The sequence below is a fragment of the Acinonyx jubatus genome, chromosome C1 (genome assembly GCF_027475565.1).
Source record: "Acinonyx jubatus isolate Ajub_Pintada_27869175 chromosome C1, VMU_Ajub_asm_v1.0, whole genome shotgun sequence".
Classification (NCBI taxonomy): domain Eukaryota; kingdom Metazoa; phylum Chordata; class Mammalia; order Carnivora; family Felidae; genus Acinonyx; species Acinonyx jubatus.
This window is the reverse complement of record NC_069381.1, coordinates 149,333,677-149,347,741: the sequence shown is the minus strand read 5'-3', so window position 1 is coordinate 149,347,741 and position 14,065 is coordinate 149,333,677. Positions and strand designations below refer to the sequence as shown.

The window sequence follows — 14,065 nt, the reverse complement described above, 5'->3', positions numbered from 1 at the left end:
TCTACTTTCCCAAAGGTGACCAAAAGGGTGGAGAGAAGTCAGGAGTGTTATACTAGTTTAATTTCCAGGACATGAAAGAAATACCCTGAAAGGGAAAGAAACATCCTCTCCCACTAATTGGACTTTCAGATTGTCACCAACACTCCTTCTATAAAGTCCCTTATTATTTTTTAAATTAACTTTGAGAATACGTCTTCGGTCTTTAATTCTCCAGATCAAGAGTATAATTGTAAAATGTACTTCTAAAGAAAGTTTTGCTTGCCGCTCGTTTTAGTTTCTCATTTGGGGACCTGGTCTGTCACTTAAGCATTTCCTGATGTTTAAGAAGGGTGACTCTTAACGTTATCCGAGGAAAGGATTAACTCGTATTTCCCCCCCACACACCAGATCTTTTGATTCTAGTTTCCAACACCCTCTTCCTGAGGATGCCTTGAAATGTTCTTGGTCTTCTCTCAACAGCAGTAGCATGTTGAGCCCATATCTACAGGGAGCAATGAAAATGCTCTCTGTAGCTCTTTAATGAACCTTAATTGCTGGTTGAGACCCATCCATTATCTTGCAAATACCATCTAGATTAATTCCTCCTGAAATGCCTTGCCTGAGGCCCAGACCGAAACTTTTGCCATTTCACATAGCACACGTAACTCAATGTCGATTCAGTGTTTTCCCCACAGATCAAGCTTTTACTGTATGCAAAACCTTCCTATAATTTTACCGTTCAGTCACCTGAACTATTGTAAAACTGTCAGATAAGACAAATTCCAGAAGTAGTTTTGGTTGTGTATTAGTTTCCTATAGCTGCATGATAAAATACCACAAATTAGCAGCTTTAAACAATTTATTAGCTAGGTCAGAAGTCTGGGCACAGTGTGACTGGTTTCTTTCTCAGGATCTCACAAGGCTGAAATCATGCTATCATTCCAGGGCTGTGGTTCTCATCGGGGTTGCGTTTCTCTTCAAGTGCAAAGGTTGATGGCAGAATCCATTTCCTACTAGCTGTCAATTCAGCGGCCCATTCAGCTGTTAGAGGCCTCCCCCTCAGCAGTTCAAACAGAAGTGTTTGCTTCCTTCCAGGCCAGCAGTCAAGGAAGATTCTCTCTTGTGACCAGCCAGAGAGAAATCTCTGCTTTTAGAGGTTCCAAGTGATTATGTTAGGATCACCTGGGTAATCTCTCTTTTTTTCTTTTCTTTTTCCTTTTTCTTTTAATTTTTTTAAATGTTTATTTATTTTTGAGAGAGAGAGAGAGAGAGAGAGAGAGAGACACACACACACACACACACACACACACACACACACACACACACACATAGAGTGTGAGTGGGGGAGGGGCAGAGAGCGAGGGAGACACAGAATCTGAAGCAGGCTCCAGGCTCTGGATTGTCAGCACAGAGTCCGACATGGGGGGCTCGAATCCAGGAACCTGGGAGATCATACCTGAGCTGAAGTTGGCCGCTTAATCGATTGAGCCACCCAGGCAGATTTCCCTCTCTTAAGATCAACCGTACCATGAGACATTAACTACTTGTGACGGTCCGATTCATACTATTCACTGTCACTAGAATTATTCAGGGTATGCACACGAGAGGCAGGAAATCCTGGGAGCCATCTTAGAATTCTGCCCAGAAAACACTGTTAATGATTCCTAGGCATAGAAATGCCTGATTGTTCCTATCCTTTTCTTTTTTCCTTATTTTTGAATCAGTTCTTTGTCTTTGCAAAACTCTGTCTAAAGAAGACTTTCATTCAGTTTTTAAAACCTAAAATCCCTGATAAATATCTGTTAATTTTTTTTTTAAATAATCCAAATGAATTTACTGAAATAAACAGGATACTTAGAACCAGACAGACCTGGGCAGGAGTCTGGATTCTACTTTTTCATGGCAATTCACCCGTAGCCAGTTAGTGATGTAGTTGTGAAGCCTGTTTCCTTCTGTAAAAAGGAGACAATAATTCTTACCCCTGGAACACTGTCAGCATTTAATGGCTGTGTTAGATTCCCTACCACAATGCTGGGTCCAGAGTGGCTAGCTAACAATTGCCTTCTATTCCGTTGCTTTATTTCTCTTTTCATTTTGGTTCTGCTTGGTATTTATTTAAGCTAAAAAATATACAACAGATGAAATAGACCAGATTTTGCCTTACAGAAAAATGTTACCTTTCCACCTGCATGTTATTCTCAATAGGGCATTAGTATCCTACAATTTATAACCATTGCCAACAGCTTGCCTGGCAGAGAAGCACTGCTTTAATCTGTTGATCCCGCTTAAATGCTTATCATGGGAATCACATTGACCAGCACATTGGTGATTAGAGTAATAAATTACATACTTTGGCCATCAGCACCATACCTTGAGTACTTTAAATATTGATGTCGGAAGGTGACTTATTTATATTATTTTTGTACAATACATTTAATACACTCAACTTATATGTGGTTCTAGAACTCTTCTGTGTCTTGTAAAAGGATCTTTAGCTGAGTTTCCTTTTCTACACTGAATGTACCTTCAATGATCACATTTGTTCCCCAGTTTATCTCCTGGGTTTTTTTTAACCTTCTAATAACTTATTTAACTTAATTAATCACTTTGAAATTCTTTGCAAGTGCCTCTCAAATTGTTTTTGGCATAATTTTTTTGCGTTTCACCTTCAAATTTTACTAGATTCCTTAATTTTCTTTCACAATTTCTTCATTTTGGAAAAACTGTCTTTGTTGTTTGTTTCTTTTCTTCATTCAAGTGTATAGGTTTGCCACTTAGTCATGCATGGCTCGTGGTCAAGTTATTTTGTTGGAATTACATTATGGTGCATTTAAATGAACTGAAAATGCCCTCTGGGATATTAATGAGCACTTTATTAAAAAAAAAGTGTTTTAAATCCTGTCAGTTTTTTCTGTTTGTTTGTTTTCCATCATTAAGTACTCTCCTGATGATTATTTTTAGTTCCTCTCACTTACATTAAAATGTTGAATTTGATTATGCTGTTACCCCTTACTAATTTGCCATTTTCTGACCACTACTCAGAACTTAGTCTATTATATTTCATCTCCGTTGAAGTTTTAAAGGAATTTCATCTTGGAAAGTCATTTGTCTTATCCAGATACCTGACACTCACATTTTGTCCTAATTAAGATTTCTGACGGGGCGCCTGGGTGGCTCAGTCGGTTAAGCATCCGACCTCTGCTCAGGTTGTGATCTCACAGTCCATGGGTTCGAGCCCCGTGTCAGGCTCTGGGCTGACAGCTCAGAGCCTGGAGCCTGCTCGGATTCTGTGTCTCCCTCTCTCTCTGACCCTTCCCCGTTCATGCTCTGTCTCTCTCTGTCTCAAAAATAAATAAACATTAAAAAAATAAAAAAAAAAGATTTCTGACAATCGATATGGGGACAAATGTAGTGCCTTATTATTATTATTATTATTATTATTATTATCATCATCATCATCTAACCTAATTGTTTAGGTTCTTTTGACCTCACATATCTGATTCTCATTATCTCCATATTTGCTACATCTTTATTCTTTAAGGATGAAATGTCTGCCTTCACTTACTTTCCTTGTCTGGTAATATTTTTACCCTGTGTGAATCAGTATCCAAATATTTTTGGAACACTCAAATTGGGTAATGTGAGGAGAGTTAATGAAAGAGCCATTTACAAAATGAGGGTAGAGTATATGAGGAGCAACATGAAACAGTGCAGGGTCTCAGGCTTAGTAACCACGGAAAGTCATTAGAAGGGGCAAGCAGAGGGAATGGTAATTATTGGAACCCTGAGACAGACCTCTATGCTGAGGGCTGACAGGAACTATGAAGTTTCATGAAGAATGCATCCCAGACTGCAACCTAGTTGCAGCCCTTATTAGAGCTAGAATCTGAGGAAAAAACACTCCACCTCTCTCTTCCTTCCCTCCAATCTCTTGCTGGAAATCCCAACTGGCTACAACCCAACTGGAAGCCAGGAGATGAGGCAATCCTTTTAGCATCTTCTTTCTCTGAACAGGAGAAGGATAGAGAATGAGCCTGGAAGGGAAAACTGAATAAATTGAGCAGAAATATTAACACTACTGACACTCCAATGTCAATGTCTTCCCTAAAGGGGGCATGGCTTAGGTACAGGGTATGCCATTGTTCGATTATTTTCCCTCCAGCCTGGCTCTAAATTACCATTCACTGTTTGTGTATTTTGCCAAGCATTCCACACCTTGGTTTCTGAAAATAGTTTGGGAATACTTATGCACTCTCCATTAAGATGCAACTTGATATCACCTCCCTGGGAGGTTTTCCATAAAATCCACATGTAGACATTTTGAAATGCCAATTGCTTCTCAGGTGCAGTTCTTAGAAGGAGCAGCATTTTTTAATATATAAAATAAATCGGGGAGCTCAGGTGGCTCAGCCAGTTGAGTATCTGACTTAAGCTCAGGTCATGATCTCACAGTTGTGAGTTCAAGCCCAGCAAAGGGCTCTGTGCTAACGCTCAGAGCCTGGAGCCTGCTTCCAATTCTGTGTCTCCCTCTCTCTCTGTTCCTCCCCTGCTCACACTCTGTCTCTCTCTTTCATAAAAATAAAGATTAAAATTTTTTTAAAAAATAGTTAAAACATAAAATAAATCAATTCATCTTCTTCTTGACTTCTTGTGAATTGAAATTTTTGTCCAGATTCTTTCTAGTGTGTTTTTTCTAGTGATGTTAGTAGATGACCAAATGTTGTCTCCTCTCTTGTTCTTGTTAGCATTAATGGTATATAATATTGCCTGCTTTCTTTGTCCCTAGAAATTTACTGTGGCAGTAAGAGAAAAGAATCTACTAAATTAATTTTTCATCTTAAAAGTTTTAATCTTTTTCTTCAAATGCAATCATGATAAATCAGCATTACTGGTGGTTTTATAATGTCTACTGAAATATCACCAGTGTGTTCAATTTAATATTTGTTTTCAGTTCTTCTTTATCATTTGAAGGGTGGTAAATTTCCATTGTCATCCCAAAATGTTTCTCCCATTGGTTCACCATAGTGACTGAAATTTCCTTCTTTAGAAAATCTTCTCTGATGTAGGACTTTATCTCCAGAAAGTTGCTATCAACTGGACTTAGATTAAGAGAAGTAACGTGTTAATGCATAGTTACTAATCAGCTTCAAAGTCATCAGGCAAAAAGGAGTCATTGGTATTTAGAAATACGTTTCTGTTTAGAGACTCTAAAGGCTTAACTTTCAGCTGATGGAATTAACCCAGCTTTTATGTCCAACATACTCCTAGTCGTGGGTAAAACCAAATGAACATCAGGCTTATCTGCCTAAAATTTTCAGACACCAGAGCTGAGATTTATTCTATTATCTGAAAATTAAGTCCATGTATCACTGTCAACAAGTGCCTTTGATAAATACATGGACTGGTATATTTTCCTAAGAGATAAGACCCAGGAGAAGTTTAGAACTCGAAGCAAGGTCTGAGGAGGGAAATGTATACTTAGAGGCCAATAAAACCTGAAACATGGGATGTGTACTGGCAGTTAGATGCTCACGAGGGAGATGGGGACACTCCAAGCACATTGTGTTCTGTCTCCTCAACTTAAAAAAAAAAAAAAAAAAGTTTGGCTCTGTCTTTCAGTCAATGACTTGATGGCTATAGAATTCCAAATTATTTTTGATAATTCTTTTATGGTAATAAAAGCTAACATTTTTTCTTCAGTGTATAAGGCAATGTTTTAAGCTTTTTGCAGATAATTACTAAGGCTCACTTCATCTTCACAAATAACACCATGAAGTGGGTAGCATCATCCTTATTTTTCAGATGAGGAATCAGTCTCAAAGCATTTGAATAACTTATTCCAAAATCAAAAAATGGAAAGTGGCAGATTGGCAAATTAACCTCTGCCAATCTGATGCAAACGCTTTCTGCTCATGCACTACCCTACGCAGCCTCTCGTGGACATGGGAAATACATCCTGCCCCCCAGATAAATGTATGCTGCTGTGTGCACAAATCAGATTATTCCTCATCCCCATTTTTCTCTCAGCCTCAATGTACAGACGGCCCACAGCAATTGCTACTCTGCTACCTTGAAAACCGCAGACTAGGTCATGAATCCTGATATGGGTAAGCACAAAAACAACAATAAATGTACTCATCATTTTTTGAAATCAAACCTCCCTCTCTTGCTGTGCAACTGTACTTGGAAGTATATAGTCAGGGCAGTATGAGCCATTGCCAAGCAATCCTTGCCATCAGGCGTCTGCTGCAGGCCCACGCTTCTGGCAGCCTTAGGGAGCAGGGAACATCTGTAGTAGTCACATGCCCCAAAGTCTGGTGTCAAAGCCTGGGAGAGGGTGTTCCCCCCCAATACCGCCAATGGGAACAAAAAACCGTGTTGTCACTAGTTGCCAGGACATCCTTTCTGCTCCATCTGCTATTCTATAAAAATAATCTAGGCATTTAAAAAATAAAAATAAAAACCCCAAGTTGTAATAGTCGAATAAGATCGAAATTTTTGTGAGGAGAGGGGAGGGCTAAGTTACCTGGAGAAATGACTTTGATTTCACCTTTCTCTGTTTCTATGGCTTTTGTCCCAGACAGGCCTACAGCGTCTACTTTTAACCCCATCGAGGCCTGTACTCAATGTTGAGGACTCTCAGAAGAGCCTGGACCACTTTCCATGATTTCTTTGGTGTTTTAACATGTGCCTTTTTTCTGTGTTGGATGAAGCAGAGGGTGTCTCTCAGAATCCTGAAGATGTGTGCTGGAATCAAACCCCAGAAGCATATAGGGCTGTGTGTGACTGAGGTCATTTGTGTCACCTATAAAGAAGTAGAAAAAAAAAAAAGTCTGATTATGTTGTGTGAAGACAGTGGCATGTGATAGACCGTCTAGATTGTTATCCTGACTCTCCAGCCGACTGGCTGTGTGACTTGGGGGAGGTCACTTGTTCTTTCCATGATTCAAGGTCTTCTTCTATGAAATGGGGATATTTAGTGTAGGTACTTCATTAAGGTTCTCACGAGGATTAAGTAAGATATAGCACGCACAGGACTCAACATAATAATTGGCACATAGCAGTTGTTTAATAAAAGTTACCTGTTTCTTGTTATTAAAATCAGAAATGCTAAGCATGAGGTAATTACACTGGTTGCCCTGGAGGGGGCCACACACTGCTCACTTTGCCAGAGATTCACCATGTTTCTTCATTGCTAACACTTTTCCTTTCACTCCCAATTTCTACCCATCACGATCACTTAAGGCCCAGCTGAAAAGATGCATTTTTTCCACGAAAGACTGATCTTTTTTTCTCAGGTATAGCACATGCACATGAGGGGATTCTTTTTTGGATGAAAGGTCCCTTTTTTATTTGTCTTTGTAACTCCTACAATTTCTGGTGCAGTGCCTTGCACATAGTAGGTCCCTCACACAGTCTTTGAAAACTTTAGTAATTCAAAATATATTTCTACTCATTCTAAGATATGAACTAAACTTGCATTGTTTATAAGTTTTCTACTTGCTCCAAAGTCACAAACTTAACGTGAGAAAAAAATGTAGAATTCTCCTCCACAATCACAAGAACACCACAAATAGAGCATAGACACACATGGACACATACAGCCTTAGTTAGCAGTGGCTAACATCAACACAGTGGTGCTGGCCTCAGGATTCTATTTGAGTTTGACCTTGACAGGTCACATACTCTGGTGATGTGCAGATTTGCTCAAACTCTGAGTCAGTGCAGCTGGTTAAGTGTTAATGCAATTTTACTGAACAAACGGCAGTTTAGTGGAGTGGGCTTGCTGTAGCTACATTTGCAGCTTGGTAACATGAATATGTCTTATGAAAAAAAAAATTGAACCAAATAACCAAATATTTACTTAAGTGTAAAAACCACAAAGTATTAAAAATTGTCACAAATGTGCCCCCAAAATTCCTGGTTGCAAATACAGACTTGGCTTGCCTGGACACTGAGTACAGCACTGCAAATCAGCCTCAGCTTGTTCTAACACTTATTAGTTCCAATACACTAATTCAATCCAAACAGCTCTAAAATTAAACAGGAACCAAGGCTGGGAAGTGGGGACTCATAATAGTACATCTTAAGAGACAATCTGGTTTACTAGCCAGGCAAGGTGTCAGAGTTTTTCTTTCTAATTTCAATCCCCAAAATAATTTGTTAGTGGTTCATCAAGTATAGAGAAACAGTTGAACTTTTTTTTTTTTCAATAATCAAGTATATAAGTATGAAAAAAGTATGAAAAGAGCCTAACACCTGAGCATAAATGTTAACAGAAAATATGTCAATGGGAAGAAGTGAAAGTAAACAAGTAATTGTAAGATACATACGCCCGTATTTTGCACATGAAAAGGCATGATTCCTAAGGAAACACAGTGAAAATATTTCCTTTCAGATATCAGAATTATCTCATGCAATTTCTGGTGCAGAATAGTAAGGAATTATTGAATTAGGGCATTTATGTGCTAAAACCTAATCTCTGTTAAGTAGTAGGACCTAGGATGTGAAACACTCTCTCGTATCTTGTTCAGTGATGGTCTTTCAACTTACAGCTAGCTTATGGGGAAATCATTGCCACAAGATATGTGATCAAATATGATAATGCTATTTCACTTGGGCTTCTGAGAGCTCAGATCAGGACCAATACCAAGCAGAATATATTGAGTAGGCAACACTAGCCTTTGCAATTATCTTTCCTTTCCTGCCTCAGTCCTGCGTTTTCTGCAGTTTCTTCCTCTCTTATAAGCATCTAGGCAACTTACGGTATATACATTTCTCCCTCTTAGAAGGGTGTCTTTGAAACAGAAGGAGTATGGCACAATTCAGCGCGCTTCAATGACGTTGCAGATTTCTCTAAAATAATATTTCAGAGTCAAATTTGGGATGTGCTACATTAAACAAAGTAAATATACTTGTTTTTGCAGAACTTCTCAAAACTTGAATGCAATCACGTTCACTGAGCATCTTCTAGAGAAGGACGCTTTCCCAGACTGGATTAATTACAGAAAGCACTTTCCAATTACACCTATTAACATTTCTCTGTTTGGGACACATGATGTAGGAGAAAGAGTAAAAGCTGGAAAGTTCAGAGTTCAAACCTGGTTCTACTGCCTACTTGAGAAACCTAAGATAAAGTTTACTCATGAGGATCTTGTGGCACGTAGAAAACATTCAGAAAACAGTAGCCATGATTTAATTATGTGGCTGTTAACAGCAGTAATAAAGATAATAGAGAGAGACTGAGCGAGCAGAGTAGAGCACCGTTATTCCTAGAAAGCCCAGAGATGATAAAAAGGAGAGGAGGTAGAAAGGTCATGAAGGAGTATAGGACTGAATAGATTACATGAAATGTGGGGCTGGAGCAGTCCCAGCAAGTACAGGGCGCCTTCCTGCCTGTCAGGTGGCAGCAGAAAGGAACTCTGCCTAAGCTGAGAATACTGCAGAAATGTGCAAGACTAGGGGAAAGGAGGAGGGAAGAGTTTTAGCTCTTTACTCACAAAAGATAAAGATTTCTTAGAACATATCTGATTTCAAAATCATGGCATTCGGGGTCTTTGTCTAATGAAGGAATTGGAACCCACATATTCCTCCCCAGTCATGGAAAGGGCAAGGAGTGCCCTGAGATCAAGGAAAAAGAGAACTTTGCATGGCTTACTTTTCGTCTACATAATAGGAATATAATGGTGCCATTATCATTTGTGAAGATGCAAGTGATATTAATGCATATAAAGGCATTAGAGTGGTGGCTGGCATCCAATAAATGTTAGCTATTATTATTACCCTTCTTTCTAAAATGTGCTTTCAAATACTAATTATGGTACTCCTAGAGCAAACCCAGAATTAAAGATTGTTTCACACATTTCCACTATGTACCAGATTCCACTGACTGTGGGGCTTGCCCAAAGAGGCTGAGCTCTGCTATCATAAAAGTTACCAAGTCTATGGTTTTCTTTCTGAAGGCAATAAAACAGTCTACAGGGACAGAAGAACTACTGGAAATAAACCAAGGGCCTTGTCACTGCAAAGTGAAGGAGACATATTTTAAGACACTAGATAACAAAAGAGTCTTTCCTGTACTAAGCCCCTACCCCATTCCAGCTGCCGTTTGATGTGCTTTCTCATCTGAAGACAAGGGTATTAGGCTAATGAGTTGTTCACTGAAGCTCCATAAAGAGTTGAATGAATCAATTTTTTCCATCAAACCTTTGAGGGACGTTTAACCACCATTTCAAGTTGAAATTTATTTTCAAATTTATCCCCACCCCCACCCCCGTAAAGGCAACAACTCATTTCTTGCTCAATTTCTATACACCAGGCTCAGTGCTATTTACAAGTAGTATCTAATTTCACCTTCCCAACAACACTATGAGGTAAGGCTCTTTCTCTTCTTTTCCTCACTTTACAGATGAGGAATCTGAGTCTCAGGGAGATTAAGTAACCTATCCAAGGCCACTCAGTGAATAAAAGCAGAGCTAGGTCTGTCCAGTTCCAGGGCTACACAGAGCTACATATCCAAGAAATTTACTCCTCACTGGCACTGCCTCGCTATTTTCGGAATACTTGAAATTGTTTTACATAAGAAGCCATTAAAAGTAAATTATTCATGCTGTGGACATCTCACACAGTGCTAATACCAATACCTAGAATATGAATGTGATGAGCAGCCTTGTGTAAATTAGGTTCTTCATTTTTCAAATGAAAAGGCATCTATATAATCTCTCCTGGAAATTCTGAAATGGTATTTCTAGCACCATGTTACTCTATCAACTTCATCAACTATCTAAATATGTTCATCATTGTTATGCTTTAATTATATCTGTGATTGTTAAGCTAAATCTATACATGTTGGTGATTATTATTTTGAGGTTCCTTTGTTGGACCTAATTATTGTTCGGTATCGTTAGGTACACTGCTAAATATCTGCCAACTCAGTTTTTTTGTTAATAACTCCTCCGTAAAATGTTTTTTGTAGTTCACATGAAGGTCTCCAATTTGTTTTCACTAACTTCCTTTAGATTTAACCAGGGAACTGGTAACATAAGAGAAATGGGCAAGTATTGGAATATCTGCCTCCCATAAGCAATCCAGTTTGACCCAGTCCACAAGGTCAAATAGACTGTAGGCTATTCCATTATTCTGGTTAATAAGTAGTTTTTCTAAATACGCCTTTTGTCTCTTCAAATAAATAACTCCTATGTCTTTTGGACTTACCTCTCTTCCCTAAGACATCACTAGTATCTAAAACAGTGCATGCCCTAAGTGTGTACTAAAATACTACTGTTATTGGCTCCTGGGTGGCTCAGTTGGTTAAGGGTCAAACTCCTGATTCCAGCTCAGGTCATAATCTCACAGTTGGTAAGTTTGAGCCCTGCATAGGGCTCTGCACAGTGTGGAGCCTGCTCGGGATTCTCTCTCTTTCCCTCTCTCTCTCTCCGTTCCTCCCCCCACTTGTGCTCTCCCTCTCTCAAAATAAATAAATAAACTTTAAAAGAAAATACTAGTTTTGAAGATGGTCTCATGATTAAACCCATTCATTGTACCCTCAACCTCAAAAGACTGAATTCCAAGTACATAGAAGACATTCACGACATGACCTCCTATCCCTCAAGCCTCATCCATCGCTTCCCAGTTCACACTATATGTTCTAGTATACTCTTAATCTGTCAAGAGCAAGTTGGTAACAAAATTTTATGTACCATGTCTTTACAGCAGGTAGAGACTATCAGTTCCCTTTTTCAATCCATTCAATGGCTTTCTTTTCTCAAAGACATTACAGTGCCCACAAGGGACTAGTTCCTCTGACACTCTCCCTGCTCCTTTGTTGGGTTACCTCTCTGCCCTGGATCTGTTATCACTTTCCCCTCAGCTTAATCTGTTTTAACCACATGGATTGTCTGCCCTGGCATGCTTCAGCTTGGGGGCCTATCCTAGTCAGCTCAGGCTTTAGTAACAAACTACTACAGACTGGGTGCCTTAAATTACAGAAATGTATTTTCTCATAGTTCTGGAGGCTCAAAGTCCAAGATCAAGGTGCTGACAGGGTTAGCCTCTAGTGAAAAATCCCTGCTTGGTTTACAGATGGCTATCTTCTCACTGAGTCCTCACATGGATTTTCCTCTGTGTACACAGACTCTTGGTATCTCTTTCTCTTCTTATAAGGACATTACATTTGTTGGATTTCGGCCCCACCTTTATGATCTCATTTAACCTTAATTACCTTTTTGAAGGTCTTATCTCCAAATACAGTCACACTGGGGTTAGGGCTCCAATGTATGAATTTGGGACAATACAGTTTAGCCCCATACCAGGCAGGGCCTTAGATATGTTGTTATCTATTTTCCCAGATATGCTCATGATTCACTTCTCATCTCCTTCAGGTCTTTATTTAGAAGTAACCCATTCAGGGAGGCCTTTCCCACTCTACTAAAAGTTATGAACTTTACCCTATTCCTAGCACTCACTATCCCCTTTTTTATTTCCTCCATGGTGGTCTGTACTATTACCATTTAATCTATTATGCATTTCCTTATTTATTTTTCTCTCCATTATTTTTGTCTCCAACTCCATTATAAATGACACAATGGCAGGATTTGGTTCAGTGTTGTTACCTGCTGAACTTCTAGCACCTAGAACAATGCCCAGCACATGGTTGTTTCTGAATAATTAGTTATTAAAGTGAGATTGGTTTCAATTGTGCATATGTCTCTTCTCCATGAAACTTCCTTCTTCTCCAACTTTACTCCTACTCAGCCTTAAAGACTCAGGCCCTACATTTTTTGGCCTCTTACAAAAGTAACACATCGGGCATATTCAGTTGCTACAACTACCATATCCTTTTAAAAGATTACATTCTCATTATCTACCATTTGTGAGTATCTACTGTGCACTAGGCACTGTACTCCAAATGCATCCTCTCGTTTAGTGCTCATTCTTTAAAAGAGAACTATGAGTCTGAATTTACAGAGAAAAAGCCAAGACAGAGAGAAGCTAAATAGCTCATCAAGTTTAGAATCTTTTCTAACTCAGGTCTTTTTCTAACTCTGAAATCCCACTTCCTTTTTTTTTAAGTTTTTTTGCTTGTTTATTTTGAGAGAGAGAGAGAGAAAGAGAGAGAGTGCATGGGGGTGGGAGAGGGGCAGACAAGAGAGGGAGAGAAAATTCCAAGCAGGCTCCACGCTGTCAGCACGGCACTGGGCTTCTCTTTATGGGTCTCCTCCAACAGGGCTCGAACTCACAACCATGAGATCATGACCTGAGCTGAAAACAAGAGCCAGACTCCTAACTAACTCTGAGGGTGCCACTGAGGCACCCCTGAAATTCATCTTCTTAAGACTGTAAGCTATTACCTACTTACAGTCACAAATGCTGCTCTGGCCTGGCTCAAGAGCCATCTCTTGTGGACAGCTTTTCATGAACTTCTCACTGTCAGGAAGAAGTAAAAATAAGTCAGCAAATATTTATTGAGTTCCCATTATGTCTTGAGGCTTGTGTGCATAGATTGCTAATACCCTGTCTTTGGGGAGCTTGTAGTCTGGTTATAAATATGCTCTAAATGGAATATTTTCACTTCTCAATTATTCTGCAGACCTTGGGATGAATTCTGGAACCGGATTGTGAATACGAATTAAGTCTTTGTGTGTTTACTTTTCCTATCAGGAGTGGAATAACATCGGTTAAAAAATAATCAAAGGCTAAACAATGTTACATAAACTCTCCAATCATAGCAATTTTTTCTTCTAGTTCTGTTTCAGGACTCCATCATGGTCTTTTGTTCTCTAAGCCACAACTTTTCCAGCAGTGATGTTGATATCAGCAAGCAGTTACTTATATGGTGTGAATTAGAAATTTTTTTAATCTTTATTTATTTTTGAGAGAGAGAGACAGACAGAATGTGAGCAGGGGAGGGCCAGAGAGAGAGGGAGACACAGAATCTGAAGCAGGCTCCAGTCTCCGAACTGTCAGCACAGAGCCCAACACAGGGCTTGAAGTCCCAAACTGTGAGATCATGACCTGAGCCGAAGTCGGATGCTCAACCCACTGAGCCACTCAGGCGCCCCAGTATATGATGTGAATTTAGAAATAT

The 14,065-nt window shown here is 39.3% G+C and overlaps 1 protein-coding gene and 1 long non-coding RNA gene across 6 annotated transcripts in view; one reads left to right on the top strand and one right to left on the bottom strand.

Moving 5' to 3' along the window:
* KCNH7 (potassium voltage-gated channel subfamily H member 7) overlaps positions 1-14,065 on the top strand; it is a 638,553-nt gene that overhangs the window by 457,565 nt on the left and 166,923 nt on the right. The gene's annotated exons all lie outside the window — the stretch shown is intronic.
* The window catches only part of LOC128314042 (uncharacterized), a 31,325-nt gene continuing 22,102 nt past the window's right edge, over positions 4,843-14,065 (bottom strand). Inside the window, exons 3-5 of the long non-coding RNA XR_008295388.1 lie at positions 13,337-13,404; positions 6,506-6,784; positions 4,843-5,078 (exon numbers count right to left, since the gene is read on the bottom strand). This is a non-coding gene — a long non-coding RNA (uncharacterized LOC128314042). The remainder of the gene's footprint in view (positions 5,079-6,505; positions 6,785-13,336; positions 13,405-14,065) is intronic.